A 22,335-nucleotide genomic window follows, 5' to 3' on the forward strand; every position below is an offset into this window, starting at 1 on the left:
TTCATTAACTTCTACCTCTTACCCATCCGTCAAGTTATATAGTTAACTGAAGTCAGCCAAGCCTGGCAACCATTTCATAGGTTGAAAGCATGGGAGTTAATATTTCCTACCTTATAGGTTTGTTTTTTAAGGATTAAATCATCTATATATCAAGTGCCAGGCACTTGGCTAGCATGCAGTACCAGGTAGCTATATTTTAATGTTCTTTTCTCTGTCCCACTAGCTTTTTTTAGATCTTAAGATAGCAGATCCAGACACAAGAAGGCAACTTGAATGCACACTCATTATTGATGATGATTCAAAGGGTGTCACATCAGGAGTGGGAGTGGGAATTAACATTCTATCTCCTTTTCTATTAAGTAAACTCCAGCTCAGCCCTTAAGCATTTTAATTAACCAAAACTTACCCTGCTCATTATCTCAGTTTCTCTATGGGAGAATGCAAACATAATGGGGAGAATTAAAAACACAAAGTCCTGAGTGTAAAGTTTAAATCCTCACACCAACTATGCGATCTTGGGCCACTCATTTTACCCATGATTGGTTTTGGGTGCCAGCCACACCGGAGTTTGAGTCTTGGCTTTGCCATGGTAGCTATGTGTTCTTGGCCAGTGTTTCAGGTCATCCAAGGGTCTTATTAACATGCAGGTTTTGATTTAGTTGTTCTGGGAAGACATGAGATTTTGTGCTTCTAATAAATTTTAAAGTGATGCTAATGTGTGTGGCCTATGGAAGGTACTTTCACTAGGAAGGAGTTTAAGCACAATTTACTAGTCTGTTGGAAAAAAAAAGATGAAAATAAGAATATCTACATAATAGAGCTTTTGTGAGGATTAAATGAAATAATCATATAAAGCACTTACTATAAGTCCTTAGAAAGCACTAGGGTGATGTCTGAGATACTGAGAGGCTCAGGGAGCCTGTGCTTCCATTCGGGGTTATAATGGCAACCCTGAAATTTGATCCTGCTCACAGGCCTATGTGCCAACTCTGCTTAGATTCAAACAGTACTTAGTCTACATAAAAAAGGACTTCAGTTTATAGAAAGGGTAATCTTTATGGAAGCCCTCATCTCCAAATTCACCCCGACCATGAGACTATTTATCTGGTCTTCTGTGCACTTTAAGTAGACTCTGACATGACGCCCTTACACTAGTCAGACACTGCAGAAATTCAGAAGGGTTGTCCTCCCATAAAGCACATTTGTAATTGGCTGCGGGTGACTAACACATTTATCTCTACCAATGAGAATTAATATGCTCATAAAACCCTGGTAGTAGCGGTCTCTTCTCAGCTAAAAGGAATGTGTCATACCCTTGTAGTCTCTTTTGTATTTCAAATCTGTATTTTATTTATACATATTTACAAAATATACACAATTTAAATATTAAGTGGAACGCAAGGTATCACCAATGATCAACACCCCCACCTTTATTTAATGCCAAGGGTAAAAAAGGAAACCACGTTCAATAAACATGAACCAATTCCTCAAACACACAGGAAGTTTTATTTGTTAATACATCAAATGAAACACTTAAAAAATATTTGCTCATAAATAAAATTCCAAGGCAGGAGAGGTCTATGAGGCTCATGAGAATCCTGTACTCACTAATAAATGTTCTGAAGATGGTAAGAATGCGGGGGCAGGGGGGTAATCTAATCATTTATCTCGATTCCTTCCTTTCTAGCTTTCTTTTCTTTTCTTTCTTTTTTTAAGATTTAAACTATTTAGGATTTGGGAGGCTTCGGACCTATTCCTTTTACAACTGTCCTTCTGCCCTTGCACAGACAGGCTTCAGAAAACCAAGACAGATGCACATAAGCTTTGGCTGTGGATAAGAGATAATGCTCCAAAAACAAACCAAAAAACCAAACCCAGTGCCATCCAGTCAATTCCAACTCATAGTGACCCTATAGGACAGGGTAGAACTGCCCCATACAGTTTCCAAGGAGCACCTGGCAGATTTGAACTGCCAACCCTTTGGTTAACAGCCACAGCACTTAGTCACTACGCCACCAGGGTTTCCAGTCCTCCCAAGAGAGACTTATTTCTACCTCCCTCCCAGCATGCCACCCCCTCCAATACAAGGTCTCAGCCCACTGTGATCTGCATTTGAAAGCTTTCCTTCCCCTCCTTTAAAATCCATGTATGGAAACTCAAATGAAAGGTGCCATCAGCACAAAAAGCAACACCTAGGGGACAAACACTCAGTAGGCAAGCCAGGGAGGGCTCTTTTGGCTTTGACACTTGATCAGGCAGCTCCTGGCAGTGGTGTCACTAAGGGGTTGCAGGGAGGAGGGGGAAACCACACAGGGTGACAGTATCAAAGCAGGTGACACTGAACCGTATAAAATTTTTTGTGCAGTGTTTCAGCGGAAATTTATTATTTTTAATAAAAATATTCCTGTAGTTAGTTATAACAACAAAAAATACTTTTTTGTAAGCCCAGCTTACATGCATTAATATACCTACAAGGCTAAAACTCTATGCTAATTTACTTTTTGAACCTTCTAATGTGCTCTGCTCAGGTCAGAGCTGTCATTATTACCCAAATACAAGGATGCTTAAAATCACCTGGTTTGGTCTGCACGTGCTAAGCACACGCTATTGTTTTCGTTGCTGCTGGTGTTTTTAAGAGTCTCTGATTTCGCCAAATTTTCTGGTGTTTTAGCTGCAGTATTGTGGTAGTTAGCATGTGGGGGTGACACCGTGAGTTACTACACTGGGTGACACTAGCCCTAGTGACACCCCTGGCACCTGGAAGTGATGAAGTTCTTCTGAGAACTTATTTCTGACACTAAGCCTCTCTATAAAACATAGATAGCTTATTTCGACTGTCTCGGTAATGGCATTTTATGAACTCTGAAAACTTTTCCACAGAGCAGTTTCATGTCTGACTGTCTGCCTGTCTTTGGCCAGTCAGACATTACATATTTATTGAGCACCTACAATATACCAAGTGCTGTGTTAGGCAGGGTGAACAAATCAGACACATTCCCTGACGTCACCGTCCAGCTAAGAAGTGTGGTGCTTTAAACGCCTAAGGAAATCTTTCATGCTAGCCCCCCCCCACTACATACATACATACACAACTCCCATTTACTTTATAATTTCAACAGTTTTTGAAACTCCTGTCACAGAGATATTTTTGTTTTGTTTTGGTTCGTTCTGTTTTTAACTAATTAAAAAAAATTCTTAGCTCTTTCCCCTCAAAGTAGACAATATCAGGTGAATTTCACAATGAATTTGGCCTGATTATTTTATTTATGCATGCAGTCAGTCAGTCATTGAGCAACCACTGTGTGCAAAATGCTGCGCTAAGCATGAACATAACAACCAGCCCTCAAGACCTTCATGGTTTAATAGGCAAGGTGGAAGCACTCCCAGTGGGTTAAAACATACTCTGAATAGTATAATTAAGGTTTATACAAAGTGCTATGGGAAGTTCATAAAAAAGAAACAAGGAAAGAGATGTCAAGGATGGCTTTACTGAGTTACCAGTTCATTAAAAAAAAAATAAGTAGGTGTCCTAATATACATAGCTTGACTAGGAACTTTGGGGTGGTGATGCGTGCCTTTAATGTCTTAAGAACCTAATATAATCAACAAAACAGATAAAGACAAATCTCATTGAAAATTAAGGGACACTGATAAAACACTGGAGCCCTGGTGGCGTAGTAGCTACGTGCTCAGCTAAAAAAAAAAAAAATTTTTTTTTTTTTTGGCTACTAACCAAAAAATCGACAGTTCGAATCCGCCAGTCACTCCTTAGAAGCCTTATGAGGCAGTTCTACTCTATCCTATAGGGTTGCTATGAATCGAAATCGACTAGATTGCCACAAGTTTGGTGTTTGTTTGTTTTGATAGAACACAAGGCCTAACATCACTCAAAAATGACATCAATAATTTAAAATGAAAGGTGAAGGTGATAATTTGGTTTTTTGTTGAACGCTGCTTTTGGTTTGAGCAGTGCCCAGTAAAGTTTACCCATTCGCAACTGGATAATTTTACTCGCACAAAATCCCATTAGAGTATCAGATGCTTTGCATTTCCAACACAAGCACTAGTGAAACATCGGGAATGAGTGGGCATGAGATGTCTGAGTCTGCGTTATTCACTGACATTTCTCAATATCTTGCGATGTTCCAACTAACAAGCAATAGCTGAGAATCAATACAGGGTATTAACTGCTACATATTATGAATGCCCTGCTCGGGAAGGAAGACAGGCCTTTTGCACACAGCTTATAAACAGCGTGTAGTGCTCCCATAGCTAAGCCCCGCTTCCCTCCTCCCTGGAAACTATGCTTCTCAATAGTTTTTCAACACAAAAAAACAAAACTTTCAAAGGGCAGTTATATGGGCTTCTCAAAAACTACTTCCTCTAGCTAAACGATGCCAGCAGAGACAGAATTAAAATACATTTACAACATCTGTTTAAAAATTTTCACCCCAGAGGTCAAAGTTTTCCCAACAACAGAACTTGACGCAGTCACTGAATCATGCTTGGTTTGGTGGGAAAAGTTCTATGGTTTGGTCAGTTAAGTTACGATGAATCAAAGAGATAAAATCTCCATGTGGGAGAACGGACTGATGGCAAGGCTATAATATTCAATCTTCCACAAAGGACAACTCCAAACCAAGTTTCTTCCCAAGTGCAATCACTGACTTAGCATAGACGCTTATCAGACCTCCCGTGAATTGTGTGCAAATGTGTGGACTTGCAAACTGGCAGGAGGATGATAATAAATGAAATGGAACCCTGCCCTGATCATAATTGCACCTTCGGTGTGGTGTTTATTCTTAGCTAGAGAAACATTTCATCTACTGAAGCTATTCGTCTGAACCAATCCCCAAGCTCTTCCCTCAACTTGGTTTGCAGATCAATTGCTATGATTAAAGTTAAGGGAATCGAAGGAGCCAACTGCTGAGTCAAATGTTAGGGGTGCTTACTGAAGTGCTATTTCAGCTTGCTTTATAAACCAAGCTGGTTGAGTTGCTGTTTCTAGGCAAGCAAGTTTCAAAACATTGCTGAATGCTTGGAAGCAAGTCTTGGGGAGCAGGATGTGCAGAAGGAAAGACGAACACAGAAATGAAAGCACAGGTAATCCCCAACTTACAACATATCTGAGCTACTCCGATCATCCATGTTTGTTTGTTTGTTGTACATCGTATCGTAATAGGTACTACATACAATGTTGAAGCACACAGTTTGCTGATGTTATCACCCTCAAATGTAATGTTTCCAACCCTCAAAGACAAAGAAAGATCGGATTTATAAAAATATGATAATAAAAGGCAATAATAATGAAAAAAATGAGATACTGGACTTATGTCAGAACTGACTTATGAACAGGGTAGTTGTCGGAACAGAACCCTGTCATAAGTCAGGGACTACCTGTAATGAGATATACAGCCCTGTGAAACAGTGTAGCTTCCTTATCCCCACTGAATCCAAGTAAACTGAGGATTGAAATTAACAAGACAGTAGGTCTCCGAGAGACCCAGAGAGCAGCGGTAGGGTGAAAATACAGTGAAGCTGCAGGCCCCTTTACATCAGACAGAAATTACTTGAAGGCCTGTCTCTAAGTCATGCTTTTCTCCTTTTTAATCTGTCAGCCAAACAGAAACATTCAGACTCCTCCAAAATTCTGGTAGGAAAAAAAAAAATGTTTTGACATCCTTTCCATATCTCTACGTACACTGACTTCTCCCAGCGCTTCTATTCCATAGTATGACAGCACCTACGGCAAGTCCAGATTTCTGAGGCTTGCTCCTTTCCCTGTGATTAAAAACAAGCTTCCAACCATCACCCGGCAACAAGGTTAGCTGTCAAGTTTCCAGTTCCAACTCGGTCTTCCTTTTAATGCCCTGGGCTGAACCCTGAGGCTCTTTGGTTCAGTACCCAGGGAGAGAGCTTGCCTACCCCCTGACTGCTAGTCCCTCAACCAAAGTCCAGAGTCCTCCAAGGCCACATTGAAAGATTCTGTAGAAAAAGTGCCAAAGCTGTGTTTCTAAGAGTCTTCCATCAGAGTTTTAAAAAGGAAATGGGGCTGGGAAGAAAGGTAGAATGAAATGAAACCAGGGCAAAGCAAGTCTCTTTTTACAAAATAGGACTAAAGTGCGATTGAAAGATGCAGAACTAAAATCAAAGAAATTATAACTGACAAATTTTAATGATAGAGATGGGGGCAAATTTCTGATCCGTCAAAATTATTCTGGGCAATTGCACCTGACTAAGTATTCCAAACACTTGACTAAGAACTTAGGCAAGGCACACGGTTTAAATATTAGAATTCTGCTAGTGTATACGAATGACTGGAATAGCAAACAGTTGAATGGGGAAATATACTGCTTTATATTATAATCGCTATCTACCTGTAATTTCTAGGAAATCGATTCTTTCTGTAGATTACAGATTTTCCATCTGTTAAATGAATCTAATAATACTTGGCTTTCTCACAGAATTGTTTTGAAGACTAACAAAAATATCATACAAGAAATAAACGTTCTAGGCATCCTAGGAGAGAGGAATATTATAGTAGCATACTTCTATTCTTGAGGTAAATAAGCCTCATCTGCCAATATTAATTCATTATATTAATTCATTATAATGTAAAAAATTGTTAACTAGACAATAAGAGCATGTTCAATAAATTATTTCATTTTTTTTAGAAACATGTTACAATAAACTCTTAAGGTCTGTTCCAAAAAGATGTCCAAGTTTTAATTTGGCACTTCAATATCAAACAGAATAATTTTATATTTAATGTAATAATACAAGTGTCAATAATTTCACAGAGAAGGCAGCTGGCATATTTGTCTACGGTTCAGGAGAGTGAAAACCAAAGGAAAACTAAAAATTTAGAAGAGACAAGAAAGTTAAGGAAGATGGGAGATGTCAGGTTGAGGTCTTGACAGTGTAATGGACTTTCATATTGTTGAAGGGATCCATCTACTAGGAAAACATCGCTGAAATCCCCTTTCAGTATATCCAAATGTTAGTTATTTGACAACAATATAACTAAAAATAAAATTAAATCCTAAATTTTTTACATGCACTCCCTTTGTTTAAGAGAAAAATTCACCTATCACTTTAAGTAATTTTCTCCCTGAGACATTCTACCAAAACTTAGAAATGCTGGGTTTCTTGTTCACAGAAAGATGGAGAATCGTTTAATTATTAATTAGAGAAAGAAAACAGGGTATCCAATAAGACTTACTATAAAACAGTCAACAAAACAAACTTGGCATAAAAAAAAAAAATTCAACAATGTTCTCTTGTTTTAAAAAATCCCAAACACTCAATACTACGTATTTTTCTTTCATACGTCTCTTTGGTTTAATTCTACTTGTGGGTTTGGATTTTTTGTTTGTTGTTTGCTTGTTTTGTTTTCTGATACAAACACCCTACAATCACCTTTAAATTGTTTTCCAACTGATAAAGCACATTTACTAATTATAAAGACAGAACCAGAAACACAAAGAAGTGCTGCTGAGTTTTAAAGCAATTGGTTTGCAGAGCCACTTTGACACAGCACTTGCCTGCAGTGAGATGGAAAACATGCTTCCTATTTTCCAGGACCAGGAACAGATGCTTCACTTCAAAGCAAACTGTCTTTTGTCACAGGCTTCACTGAAGCAAATCTTAATTGTTAATAAAATTAAAGCATGGATAACAGCAATGTTCAGTTTTATCATGCACACAGCAGCTTCAGGGACCCCAAGCTCTCAATCACTGATGGCTAGTTCTAGCATTTCCTCAATGAAGGATGAAAATGCTAACAGTAACTTTATATTTTCCTCCTTTGCACGCCAAGAAAAGCATCATAGCCCACTGACAAACTATTTTCTTCCAACCTACATTTTGTCTTGGTTAAAATTTAAAGAAAACAAACAAAAGATAGGAAAAAGGAATCTCTAAGCTCTGAGGGCAGAAGTATTAACATGGCTATCTGTTTTATTTGAGCAAACCTTGAAGCTCATTCTTTGCTTAAGGAAATAATGGCAATAAAATATAGACTCACATATGGGTCCTAGGAAAGAAGGCAAAAAAGAGAAGTGCAGCATTCAAGAAAAAATGACAGATAAGAAAAGTAGCTAGTGAAATATTTGAGGCTATTTACTAAACTTTTATCAAGCTCTTGCTTCATAAAAAGCTATCCACCAAAAGGGAGTTGAATGAGACACTTGTCCTCTTATAGGGTTGCAAGAGTGATGAGAAGGAAATGGGTAAAAAAAGCTAAGGTAGAAGGGACCCAATTAATAAGTATTCTTACATAAGCTAATGATAGTAATATACATGGACCTGCTAAACCGATGGCCAGTGGGGTGCACTGAATTGCTATTATATTGCCCTTCTAGCCATGGTCTTGTAACTCCTACAAAATGATTGGGTGGGGTCTGTAAATAAGGTATTTGTGGTCCACCAAGGGGACTGGAAGGCCTGCTAATGCAAATAAGGTGCACAGAACTCTCGTGGGGGTGGGACTTTGCAAATAAGGAGCATGGAACCCTTGTCGGGGGTTGGCCAGTTTTGCTATCCAGCTTGGTTTAAAGAGAGCTAATCCCACAGGTTGGAGGGAGACCTCACTACCATGAAGAAGAAGAGCTGAGATTGGAGGGCAGGTCCTTTGGACCCAAGGGTCCCTGCACCAAGAACCTCCTAGACCCAGGAGAGAGAGAGCTGTAACACTGAAGACCACACAAGACAGCAGAGTCATGGACTAGGCTTGCTGACCCACACAGAAAGAAATCTGAGCACATTCACACAGGAGGCTTCCTTGCAAAGTGAGGTGTCTCTAGGCACTAATTGGCAGAGCTAACTAGCTTTGCAACACTTGCCTGATCAGGGTTCAAGGCCAAGATCAAGGGCCTGGTGGCAGAGGCCAGGCCCAAGCAGGACCTGGTAGCGGAGGCCTGTCTGTGGGCATGGCCAAGAAGAAGTTGTCGAGGTTGAAGACCTGTATCCTGAGTTGTTCCTGTTACTTCCAAGTTAATCCTGATCCTAAATTGTAACCTGCTACTTCTCTAAGAAACTCCGTAATTGTCAGTATGGTCTGTGAGTTCTATGTGGCCACTGCAACAAATTATCAAACCCAGCAAATAACTACCGGGCACCATGGGAGGAACAACTGATGTCAGAATTGGTTAAAAAAAAAAAAAACAAGGTCTGATAGTGGATGTTATGTCTGACATCCGCCTCATAGGAATCAGCTTTGAGATGCTACTGATCTTGGTTCTCCTCCCCCTTCCTACAGTTAGACAAGAAAGTCTTACGCTGCCGCCATATTACAGTCAGTTTCTGACAAATAAAGGTCTGCATGTAGAATAAATAAGAAAATACTGCTTAAAATACTAGATGCACAAGGCAGGCTAGGGGGCAAAAAAAAATCAAACCAAAGTATCCACTGTGTTACAAAGCACCCTCTCATCAATGCATAAGCATCACTCTTAGAGGCTGTAAAAGCCATTAATTATTTCAAGTTGTGGCTCTCCTCACACAGGGAAATAATTTATATGGTATTGCCTCCTTCCTCAAGTATATTTCTGAGTATGTTATGCTACTAATTACCAAGTACAATAATGCTAGGATTCTTCATTTTATGGAAATTCATATATAAAATATTTAGTGTTTAAGAATTAGTTAAAGTTGAAGGAAATAGATCTAGTACTGGAGTTGCTTTAAATAATGACATCTCTTGTGTAAGTCAAGTATCATGTAATTTATCGTTTAAAGCCAAGTCTCTCCTGTAAATAAGCAACTTAATAGTCAAAATCATCCAAATCCAGTTAATGATTATTTTGAAAAACTGGATATAGTAAATAAATAACCACATTTTTCTAGGACAGACCGTTTCCATTTTGCTTCAGGAAGTCTTCAAAGATAAGAGCTATGGAAAAAAGTACTTGTTTGATGACACCTACTACAGAAATACCTTATTTATTTAAAATTTACTTATCAACCTCAACTACCCAGATGTACACAAACAAATGGAAAACCCTGGTAGACACTTAACAACCAATATTAATGCTGCAGAGTTCACGCATGAAAATTAGACCTATAATTTTTTTTTTCTTTTTATCTGTGCTTACTTTTCAAACAACTTTCAAAACTTACATTACTTAAGTATGCTGTGATAAAAAAAAAAAAAAATTGGGGGAAAGGAATGATATAAGTGAATGGATGAAATGGAAGGGGAAGAAAATGCTAAAAACCATTAAGAAAAACTTTGGATAAAAAAAATTACAAAACTCTTTCCTAGAACTCAAGGTGCCATTTGGTGAAATGTCAATCAGCTCTAAACACTTTCACTGAAGCCTCTCTTTTCCAGAGACTGGTAGACTAATAATGTGCATAATAAAAACCTTGAACCACCCCAAAATTTAATAAGGGTCCATTCTATGTGACAGACCAAACTAAGGCATGGTATAAGAGCCCTGGTAGCGCAATGGTTAAGCCTTCTGCTGTTAAGTATAAGGTTGGTGGTTCAAACCCATCCAGAGTCTCTTTGGGAGAAAGACCTGAAGATTTAGTTCGATAAAAATTACGGCCAAGAAAACCTTATGTGGCAATTCTACTCTGTCACATGGGATCACTATGAGACATAACTGACTCGATGGCACCCAGCAACACCAAGGCATCATATGACGCACTTAAAAATATTTCCATTCAAGATTAGTGGGGTGTTTGCTTCAGTTTAAAAGGATCCTTTCAATTTAAAAGGATACTTTGATTATCTGGAAATTTCTCTTCCATGAGCCTACAAAATCCTTAATAAACTATGATAAATAAGGCATTTCTATACTAGTGTTTCTGGTGGCTGCCAAAACAGAGAAAACAGAATTGCTAAATAAGGAAACCCCTGGTCCTAATTAACAAACAACTCAAAAATTTTAAAAATAAAACATTATTGGCTATCCTTTCCACTGGGTTATATTTAAGCAAGGTGAAAGATTATAGTGGTATATATCTACTTTTATGAGCAGTATTTATTACCTTTAGAAACTAAAAATCTACAACAATATGCATAAAAATAATCAAAGCTGAATGTAACTGTAACAAAGCATAAACTCTGAACCTGTCCAAGATCATGTCTCATGGCTCCAGAGCAGGCGAAACACCACAGACTGCACCGATTATACTACAGTTGCAACAACCCAAAGCATTATGTTTGTGGAAGCAGACATCACCGATACAGCAGACTCTTTAATAAACAAACAGTTCAGACTGATACAACTGGAAAGTTTCTCAATTCCACAGGCATACGCATTAGGTGCAGTGCTATCATCTACTATAAAGTCAGCAGAAATGGTGAGGTCCCAAAGATTCCGATGATATTTACCTTCTAAGAAGAAGAGTAACTGGATTAAAACTGCTAAAGTTTTGAGCATAATAAAAACCATCTACCAAGCCATAGAGTGGTGAAATGGTAAAGCACCTGACTACTAACAAAAAGGTTGGCAATTCAAACCCACTCAGGGGCAACTCAGAATACAGGCCTGGAGATCTGCTTCTGAAAGGTCACAGCCTAGAATCTCCATGGAGCACAGTTCGATTCTGACACAAATGGGATCGTCATGAGTCAGAATCGACTGGACAACAACTAACAATAACAGACACAGAGAGAGAACTACTCAGGGGGAGACGCCTTGGTTGGCAGTTGGAAATCACCCAGAGGCATCTCAGAAGAAGCCAGGCCTGTTGATCTGTTTCCAAGAAGTCACAACCTTGAAAACCCTATGGAGAAGTTCTACTCTGCACACAGGGGTTCACCATGAGTTGGAATCGACTTAACAGGAAATAACAACAAGTCAAAATTAAAACACTATGGAGTGGAGCTGGATGATAATGTCTGGGCTTCTGCCTCTGTCCAGTAGAAGAGCTCTGCAGGGGGAGTCTCAAGACCCAGAGTCCTACCTTATGGGAGGTTAGTTGTTTGACCTAGAGAAAGTCACTTCACGTCTCTGAGCCTGGGCCTCCTCAACTGCTCAGTGAGGAGGTGCACTAGAAGATAAAGCTTCTTCCATCTCTAAAATGCTGACCCTCAGAACAGTCTCAGGGAATCTTCTTTGAATCAAAAATTTGAAACGTGTGATCCTTTCATATGGTCAATAGTGATATTTAATTGGCTAAAGTAGGTACTCATTTTGCTTTTTTTCTAGTTTCAAAGATAGACTTACATTACTTAATCACATTTACCCAAATCATAGTGACAAATCATAGACATTCTGACCAGCACTGACTTTGATCTCATGGAAGAAACTAGTCTGGATGACGATGACAATACACTCAAGCTTATTATACTAATCACTGCTATTTTAAAGTATAATTTATAAGTTTTTTATTTTTCAGAATAAAATCCTCGTAAGTGTCCTGTGGAATAGGAAAGACCAAAGATCATTTTCCCACTTATCCAAAGGAGAAGCTTAGATTTATAATGTCTTTCCTTGGGTCCCACTACGAATCTACATCAGTACTGGGATTTGAACTCTTGGCTCAGTGTCACCACTCTGGGCACTTGGATGTGTGTTAAGGGATGAAGTCCTTCAGACTGCAAGAGCTGGATGAATCACTATTGCAGAGAGAATCTAGCCATACGTAGGCATAAGAAATAGAGCATGCTCCGCGCAGAGCCCAGCAAATGGCTTTTATACCTACTCGTGCTAATTAGGAAATTACTGAAAATATTTCCCATATTAAAACAGCAGCACTCCTCATTGATATGCCACTCTTTCCTTATATGGCAACTCTGCATGAATCAAAGCTGAATAATAATCCATCACTGTGAAAGGTAAATTACTGCTTAGAAAAAAAAAGCAATATGACATTTGAAGCACTCACTGAGAAATAGGCAGCCAGTTCCCGTGCAATCTCCAAGCTGCAGAAGGCCCTGGTGACCTCAGCACCATGGAGGAGCCAGGGCCATGGGATGCCATGTGTGACTGGTACTCAAGACACCAATGTAAATGACGGAGACCACGGGGAGGGAACATTCTTTGATCATTTCCCCTGCGTCTCGCATGTTTTTACATATGCTATCCCATTTGATTGTCACGACACCTCTTGGGTTCTGATCATCTCCCTTTTACACACCAGGCAACTAAATCTCAGCAAAGTTAAAACTGTGATTAGGGTCTCACTGTTGCTAGACCGCGGAGCCAAGAATGACAATCGAAAGTCTGCACGACTTCGAAGACTGTTATTGTTGCTGCCCTGTACCGTGTGCTGTTACTGTTGTTGTTGTTAGGTGCTGTGGAGTTGGTTCTGACTCATAGCGACCCTGTGTACCATAGAACGAAACACTGCCCAGTCCTGCGACATCCTTACAATCGTGTTATGCTTGAGCCCATTGTTGCAACCACTGTGTCAATCCACCTTGCTGACGGTCTTCCTCTTTTTTGATGACCCTCTACTTTACCAAGCTTGATGTCCTTCTCCAGGGACTGATCATTCCTGATAACATGTCCAAAGTATGTAAGACGCAGTCTCACCATCCTTGCTTCTAAGGAGCATTCTGGTTGCACTTATTCCAAGACAGATTTTTTCTTTTTGGCAGTCCATGGTATATTCAACATTCTTCGCCAACACCACAATTCAAAGGTGTCAATTCTTCTTCAGTCTTCCTTATTCATTGTCCAGCTTTCACACGTGTACAACTTCAGGGTGACATCTTTGCTTTTCAACACTTTTCAGGGTAGCACAAATGGTTTTCACTCAACTACTAACCTAAAGGTTGGTGGGTTGAAACCACTCAGTGTTGCCATGGAACAAAGGCCTGGTGATCTGCTTCTGTAAAGGCCGCAACCAAGAAAACCCCCATGGAGCAGTTCTACTGTGTAACACATGGGGTCGGCGTGAGTCAGAATCGAGTTGACGTGGCAACAGGTTTGTTTGTTTGGTATTGCGTACTCTGTGAAAACTTGAGGTATCCTTCTGAATAGTTCCACAAGGCATTAGGTTAAGTGGGTTAACAGACTAAGTGTTAATCTAGGCTCTAGTGTACAAAATTATGTAAAGCATCATATGCACTCAGCATCACAGAGTGCAGTAATAATTGCCTACTTATAACGTTACAAAGATTAAGTGAGATAGTCCTCATATAAAGTCACAATGCATTGCACATAAAACTAAAATCAAACCCAATGCTGCTGAGTCGATTTCAACTGACAGTGACCCTATAGGACTGAGCAGAACTTCCCTATAGTGTTTTTATGGAAAAAGCTATAGGGTTTTTATGGACTGCCACATCTTTCTCCCTCAGAGGCTGATGGGTTCAAACTGCTGACCTTTTGGATAGTGGCCGAACTCTTAACCACTGTGCCACCAGGACTCCCCACAAAGCACATAGCAAGGATATACTAAATCTGGAGGTAGAGTCCTACATCTTTCTTCCTCTCATTCCAAATTATGGAAATATTAATACATATAGGAGAAATACATATTATTGTTGTTAGTTGCTGCTGAGTCAGCTCCAACTCGTAATAACCTTATGTACAACAGGGCAAACTGTTGCTCAGTTCTGGGCCATCTTCGTGATTATTGGTATGATTGAATACACTGTTATAGCTATAAAAAAAAAAATAGTAAGGTTATATCCATAAGGTTTTCATTGGTTGATTTTTGGAAGCGGATTGTCACGCCTTTTGTCCTAGTCTGTCTTAGTCTGGAGGCTGCATTGAAACCCGTCCGCAATGGGTGAGCCTGCTGGTATTTGGAATACTGGTGGCATAGCTTCCAGCATCACAGCAACACACAAGCCACCTCAGTAAGACAAACTGACAGATGGGTGGAAGAATAACAAATACTCAAGGTGTTCTAGAAACAAATTCGGAGTGTCCCGGAGAAGTAGGAACCACTGTTGTTATCATGATCACCAGCATCAGAACAAACTTGAAACCAAATAGGAAAGTGGAAGGTTTCAGTCTTTAATCACACCACAAACTATCCTTCCTTCTACCCCTATTTCTGTACGTTTTACTTCATAGGGTTTGCCTCTCATGAGTTTATAGATTCCTCCTGTCCTGGAGGAAAATGACTCAACGCAATTATATAAAATATGTTCTGAGTTAGTGGATTACAGCCACCATATTCTTGCCTCAGCAAAATAAATAAATAAAGAGTAAGCTCTTGAGAGTGTTTATATAAGGCAAATATATTTATTACAGTTGTTAAGAGATTAAGAACTGGAGTCAGAGTGCCTGGCTTAGAATTCAGACTCTAATGGCTGCATCAACCTTGGGCAAGTTGCCCAACCTCTCTCTGCCTAGGCTTCCTCCATTGGACATGGCAATAACAATAATACCAACCCCAAGGGTTCTTAAAAGCATTAAATGAGGGATGGGTGGTGCTTGCCATGGTGGTAGCCACATGATACGCACTCGATACATTTTAGCTCTGGTTGCTGAAATGTTAACCTCATGGCAGTTAAGTCAAGGGGGGTTTGGGAGCACTAGGCTGATCCTCCATCCAAACCACACCACCCACACTGGCGCTGCCTAACCATACGATTGGCAGCGGTCAAACATGGAGGATGCGTGCACGGGCTCAATAAGCTAGACTCGGACTCTGCCACAGATTCTGAGGCAGGATATAGAACTGCCTTGCTGTCTCCCTAGGGGAATATCATTAAATTAGTTCTTCCCTCTGGCTCCACCTGTAGATAAGAACATAGATTCTACTTCTCAGCGGAGTGATGGAGAAAAGGCAGTTCTTGCTTGGGGGGAATTGAGTTTATATTCATGGTGGTGGAATGTTTTGGATGAGGGTAACGATAATGGTGGCATAACATGAAAAACGGAATCCATGTCATTGAGTTGTAAATGCGGCAGTTGCTGCATTGGTGGATATTTTGGTATATATGTTTTCACCACAATATAAAGGGGGGAGGAAAACTCCTATCTCTGATTATTCTTTCAATAAGTATATATATTTAATGAGCACGAAATGTGCTCATGGAATTCTCAGGTAGTGCAAATGGTTAATGCATTGGGTTGCCAGCCAAAAGGCAAGAAGTTCAAGTCCACCCACAGGTGCCTTGGAAAAAAGCGCTGGCGATCTATTGCTGAAAAGTTAGTCATTGAATGCCCTATGAAGCACAGTTCTACTATGACACGCACGGGGTCACTGTGAGTTTGAATTAATTCGACAGCAACCAGTACAGGGAAAACCGTAGGTACCCACTGGGCTAGGTGCTTGGGAAAACAGCAACGAATGAGACATAGACACGATCCCTGATGTCATGGAATATATGTTTTTGTGTGGGAGAAAGACCCCCCAAAAAAGGTAGATAAAATATAAAATATTTTGTGACAAATGATGTGAAGGAAATACTCAAGATAGAAAGACAAACAAGTTAGAGAACGATCATTGGCCTATTTTATAAAGGGTGGTCAGGGCTGCCTCATGGAAAAGGTGACATTTCAATTGAAACCTGAAAGATAAAAGGAAGAATATTCCAAGAAGACAAAGGGTATTTGCTATGGTCCTGAGGCAAGAGAGAGATGGTGTGTCCAAAGAACTGAAAGGTGAGTATTGCTGGAGTGACGAACAACGAAGAAAAACTCAAGAGGAGGCCACACTGGTATGGTATGAGCCAAATCATGCAGGGCTTTTTGTGGGTTAAATTGCATGCTCCAAAAAGATATGCTGAAATCTTAAGCTCAGGTAACTGTGTTTGTGACCTTATTTGGAAATACGGTCTTTAAATAAAGTTAAGGTGAGGTCATAATAGGTTGGGGTAGGCCTGGACACAGACACACTGAGAATGTCATGTTAACATGGAGGCAGAGATTGGAGTGATGCTGCTGTAAGCCACATAACACCAAGGATTGCCTACAACAGCCAAAAGCCAGGAAGACGCATGGAAGGAACCGCATTTGGGAAGAGAACATGGCAGACGCCTTAATTTAGGGACTTGTATTCTCTGAACTGTGAGAGAATAAATGTCTGTTGTTTTAAGCTGCCCATTTTGTGGTACTTTGCTACAGCAGACTTAGAATTCTAACTAAGCCAAGGGCCTTGAAAGATATGGTATAAATTTTACTGTAAGTTCAGTGGGAAGCCATCAATGGGTCTAAACAGGGGTGTGATGTAACTCAACGTAACCTTTGAAGAACATTACTTTTTTAGGAAGTGAAGAATGGCCTTCAATGGTGCCCATGTGAGAGCAGGGAGGCCTTTAGGAAGCTGCTGCAGGGGAAGTAGGAAGAAAAGGGCCTGGCATAAGGAACTGGTAGTGGTATGTATTTAGGGTCGCTATGAGTAGACTCGATGACACTGGGTTTGGTGGGTTGGGTAGTGGTATGTAGAAAATAAGAGAACAAAGATATGTTTGGGAAGATAAGAGATGAAAGCTACTGGTAGCTTGGAGTAGGGTGAGGAAAAAGGAGAAAATGAGAACAACTCTAGAGACTCTGGCCAGACTCAGTGGAAGCCTAAACCATGTGCACAGCCAACACCAGTCACACTAGTCTTTGGCTTTTTGCGGAGCTTCTGACTAAGTAAAATACAATAGAGAGGTTCTGTGAGTTTTCTGTTGTTGTTTTCCTTTTTTTTTTTTAATTTCCTTTTTTTCCCCTTCCCCATATTCTTAACAGGCTTTTGACAAGGAGGCTGAACTTAATGTCTTGGTGATTGAATATAAATTTGCTTAATTCATTACAGGCAGAGATAAAGGAACTCAGCCTTCCCTTAAGGGTCATTATCTAGATGTGATTATATTGTAAATTGAAGGCAGGTCTCTGGAGGCAGCCAATCGATTGGCCAGTTCATAAGCCCCTCCTCATCCCACCCCATTAGGAAGCAGCACAGATTTCCTGCCTAGAATCTCTACTCTGGCAGCCATTGTGTCAACCACACTCTGAGCTTCTGATGTCAGAAAAGCAGTCTAACTGAATGCCTAGAGAAAAACATTAAACTGTTTTCATCTGTTCTTAAGAGCATCTTAAGCTAATATATTGATTTAACCACTGCTCCTGTCCTGTGGATGGTGTTTTTTAATCAATACTTTCCAGGCTCATGGAGATTAGGGGAGCACAAAAAAATAAAAATAAAAAAAGGCTTAGTTTTATTTGTGCCTTGACACTTACCTGTTACAACAAATGAAGGGATATATAACATCTTTGGTCTCTGGTAGAAGGGAGTCCAGCACTGGAGAAAGAACCATATTACCATTTGGGAAGAGGTGAGATATATTAAAACGCTCTGCATTCTGAGACTAATTTCTACATTTCCGTCCTGGTAGGTGACCTAATCTGATGTGTGCTTCAGGAAGCCTACCCAGGAGCAGTGGGCAAAACAGAGAGAGTAGGACTGGCCTCTCATACACACCTTCTGCAGCGAATGGGGAGATAGAGGGATTGAAAATCATGGATACTTCACAGTAGGTAAATTTAGCAGATGATAAGCAAATTCATCTAATTTGGCCACTACTAGTAACCGCACTACTAGTTAGTTGTGGGATGTCACTCTAAACGTATGAAATGAAAAGTCTTTCATATTCCCAAGGGTTGAAGGAGATTCTGTATCAACTTGTGCTGTAACGCATATATCTGAGATTTGGAGGCTTGCCTATCAAGATTCAAAATAAAAATCCTGATGACCAATTTGTATCTCACACAAATTTCTGTGTGTTAAAGCCACCCCTATGGTATTTCTGTTAGAAAAGCGTTAAGAAACTGAGACACCATGTTATCAGTGGATTGTGATTTTTCTGACTGATCCCCCTATGGGTGGATAATCAAGTTGATTCTGCCTTTTTCTGCTGATTGTAGTGCTAGTAAAGCACCTTATACAGTGCCTCGTGCAGAGTAAGCACCCTAATCAATGTTGGTTGCTATTATTGGCAATTTTGACACAGATAGTAAGTGCTGAAGCCATAATTAGACCAATATTTAAGTACCTACATTGTGTTAGATTCAGTGGCAGGTGCTAGAAAAAAACAAAACAAAAGCAATGAAACAGACACAGATACTGACCCCATGGAACTTAGTAGCTACTAAGGTAGCTACAATTACTTATTTCCATGAATCGTTGGAGAAATCCTTGCAAATTTTTAGTGATGCTATGTTTCTAGGGTCACTATGAGCCAGAACTGACTCGACAGCACATAACAACAGCAATGTTTATTCTGGAGCCCTGCTGGCACAGTGGTTAAGCCCTCAGCTGCTAACTGAAAGGTCGGTGGTTCAAACCCACTAGCCACTTCACAGAAGGAAGATGTGGCAGTCTGCTTCCATAAGGATTACAGCCTTGGAAACCCACTGTGGCAGTTCTATTCTGTCCTGTAGGGTTGCTGAGCCAGAATCAACTCAATGGCAACCTTTTTTTAAAAGTTCAGTCCCACAGTTCTACTCTGTCCTATAGGGTTGCTATGAGTCAGAATTGACTCAATGGCACTGGGTTTGGTTTGGTTTTGCTTTACCCAGACACGGTGTCATTAACATAACAAAGAACTGCCCCATGGAGTTTCCAAGGAGCACCTGGTGGATTTGAACTGCTGACCTTTTGGTTAGCAGCTGTAGCTCTTAACCACTACGCCACCAGGGTTTCTTCCGCAAGTATAAGGGTAAGGATTTACAACACATAATTTTTGGGAGACACAATTCAATCCATAGCACATGGAATAGTTTGTTAATATTTAAGACAACGGTTACATTTATGTTTATAGACCTGGGGAAATATTCATCATTCAGTGCAGAAAACTGCATATTGTATGATCGTACTTCAGGAATAAAACAAAACACCAATTATGTACACATTATATCATCTATATATCTATCTCTCATATGTTTCAAATCTAATTTATCAGGAAATTCTTCTGGCTCCCTCTTTGAAATACACCCAACACCATACATAAAGCGGTGGAGGGCTATTTATTCATCAGGTTCTTAACACTGGTTTATCTTGGAGGGAGTAGGGAGGCTAAAGTGGGGATATTTAAAAACAAGACAATAATAAACAAACCAAAAAACACTGACATGTTATAATGTTAAATGAAACTGTAGCATATAAAATTCTATACATACTATTATAAAATCCAATTAAGTATGTGTATGGACAATGTTTAGAAGATAACATTTTTTAAAGGAAACCACTGATGAGATGACAGGATTGTGATGAGGCTTTATGGGATTTTAGCCTTAGATTTCTATTATTTTATGTGTATGTGTGTGTTTTTCAATAATATTATACTTTTTAATAGACTAAGCCGTGTTTTATACCTGAATTCAAGGGTCAACAAGGATGGTATTGCTAGGGGTGGGGGTTAGAATATTTCTTCTAGAGTTCAATGCTGTATAACACAGAAAACAAGCCAACATGTCATCAAATGTTAAGTACGTGGGGTTTGGAGAGCTGGAACAAATGTACTGCATCAGATGTGATAAAATAAAAAATAATTTTTTTTTGTAGTTGTTTTCCATTTTCCTAATACACACTGCCTCAGCTCCTGATAAGAACAGTTATGATATTACTCCTCTGCCTCTGCTCTGTAATCCTCCATCCTGTCAGATGGGCTATGAGCACTTTATTCAGTGTTAAAGGTCAATCCTCTCCCCTGGTAGGATATGTTTGCCTGGTAAAATATGTGCATGGCTTTACATGTTAAAAATCAAATAAAGTCAGTTGGTTTCAACAATGATTATTTCATCCACAGAATCATTTAAGAGACTTTGCCACAGAGACTTTTTGAAAGAATCTACTAACTTCTTAGGCTCTCATTCAGTTCACAAAGCACAGGCTTTCCGATACAACTCCCCATCTCCTTTTGGAACCTCTCCACTTAGAAGTCTAATTGCCATCTTAACACATAGTCAAAACTAAACTTCTAATGCCTTACCGCAATCCAAACATGCTCTACTGAATTCTCCTCTCTTACCAGTTGCAAAACAGTCGATTCAGATTCATGGCAACCCCGTATGTGTCAAAATAGAGCTGTGCTCCATAGGGTTTTCAGTGGCTGGTTTTTCTTGAGTAGATCACCAGACACTTATTCAGAGGTTTCTCTGGGTGAACATGAACCTCCAACCTTCAGGTTAGCAACTGAGGGTGTCAACTGTTTGCCCCACCCAAGGGTTTCTCCCTTATCTTAGTTAAGAGTAACTCCATCCTTCTAGGCAGTGAGACCAAGATGTCTAGAGACTTTTTTTTTTTTTAATTTAATGACTTTTAACTCTGTTTTTACTAGTACAAACTAAGTTTAACAGCCCTACAATTTAATGTACTTCTGAACAATCCTACACAAGTCCTACCTTTAGTAGAAGCTCAGAAATGTTTGATAAGGTACAGATTTATTAAATTGTATTTTAATCCAACCTCTATAATTAAAACAAGTACAAAACCATAGTCATATTATGAAGATAAAAATTGAAAAACACCTCTGTGTACTAACATATAATTAATGCAGTTTTTGAGAATCAAAATATCAGCTGGTTTACTTTGCTTTTATGATGCGTATTAACACCTTCCAGTATGACAATATGAAGAATGGAACATCAGGATTGGAGGAAGACTCATTAACAACCTGCTATATGAGGATGACACAACCTTGCTTGCTGAAAGTGAAGAAGACTTGCAAGAATTTACTGATGAAGATCAAAGACTACAGCCTTCAGTATGGATTACATCTCAACATAATGAAAACAAAAATCCTCACAACTGGGCCAATAAGCAACATCATGATAAATGGAGAAAAGGTTGAACTTGTCAAGGATTTCATTTTACTTGGATCCACAATCAACACCCATGGAAGCTGCAGTCAAGACATCAAAAGACGTGTTGCACTGGGCAAATCTCCTGCAAAAGACCTCTTTAAAGTGTTAAAAAGCAAAGATGTCACTTTGAGGACTTAAGGTGAGCCTGACCCAAGCCATGGTATTTTCAATTGCCTCGCACGCATGCAAAAGCTATATGATGAATAAGGAAGACCAAAGAAGAATTGATGCCTTTCAATTATCATGTTGGCAAAGAATACTGAATATATCACGGACTGTCAGAAAGAACAAGTCTATCATGGAAGAAGTACAGCCAGAGTGCTCTTTGAAAGCAAGGATGGTGACACTTCATCTTACATACTTTGGACACATTATTAGGAGGGACCAGTCCCATGAGAAGGACATCATGCCTGGTAAAGCAGAGGGTCAATGAAAAAGAGGAAGATCCTCAATCAAATGGATTGACGCACTCGCTGTAACAATGGACTTACACATAGCAAAGACTGTGAGGATGGCATGGGTCCAGGCAGTGTTCCATTCTATTGCACATAAGGTTGCTATGAGTCAGAACTGACTGGAGAGCATCTAATAACAACAACAACAATAGCATGACGATGCCACA

General features: G+C 39.6%; 1 protein-coding gene across 2 annotated transcripts in view; it reads right to left on the reverse strand.

Annotated features, from left to right (window-relative positions):
• UNC5D (unc-5 netrin receptor D) overlaps window positions 1-22,335 on the reverse strand; it is a 627,625-nt gene that overhangs the window by 322,660 nt on the left and 282,630 nt on the right. The window lies entirely within an intron of this gene.

The sequence above is a fragment of the Loxodonta africana genome, chromosome 19 (genome assembly GCF_030014295.1).
Source record: "Loxodonta africana isolate mLoxAfr1 chromosome 19, mLoxAfr1.hap2, whole genome shotgun sequence".
Lineage (NCBI taxonomy): Eukaryota > Metazoa > Chordata > Mammalia > Proboscidea > Elephantidae > Loxodonta > Loxodonta africana.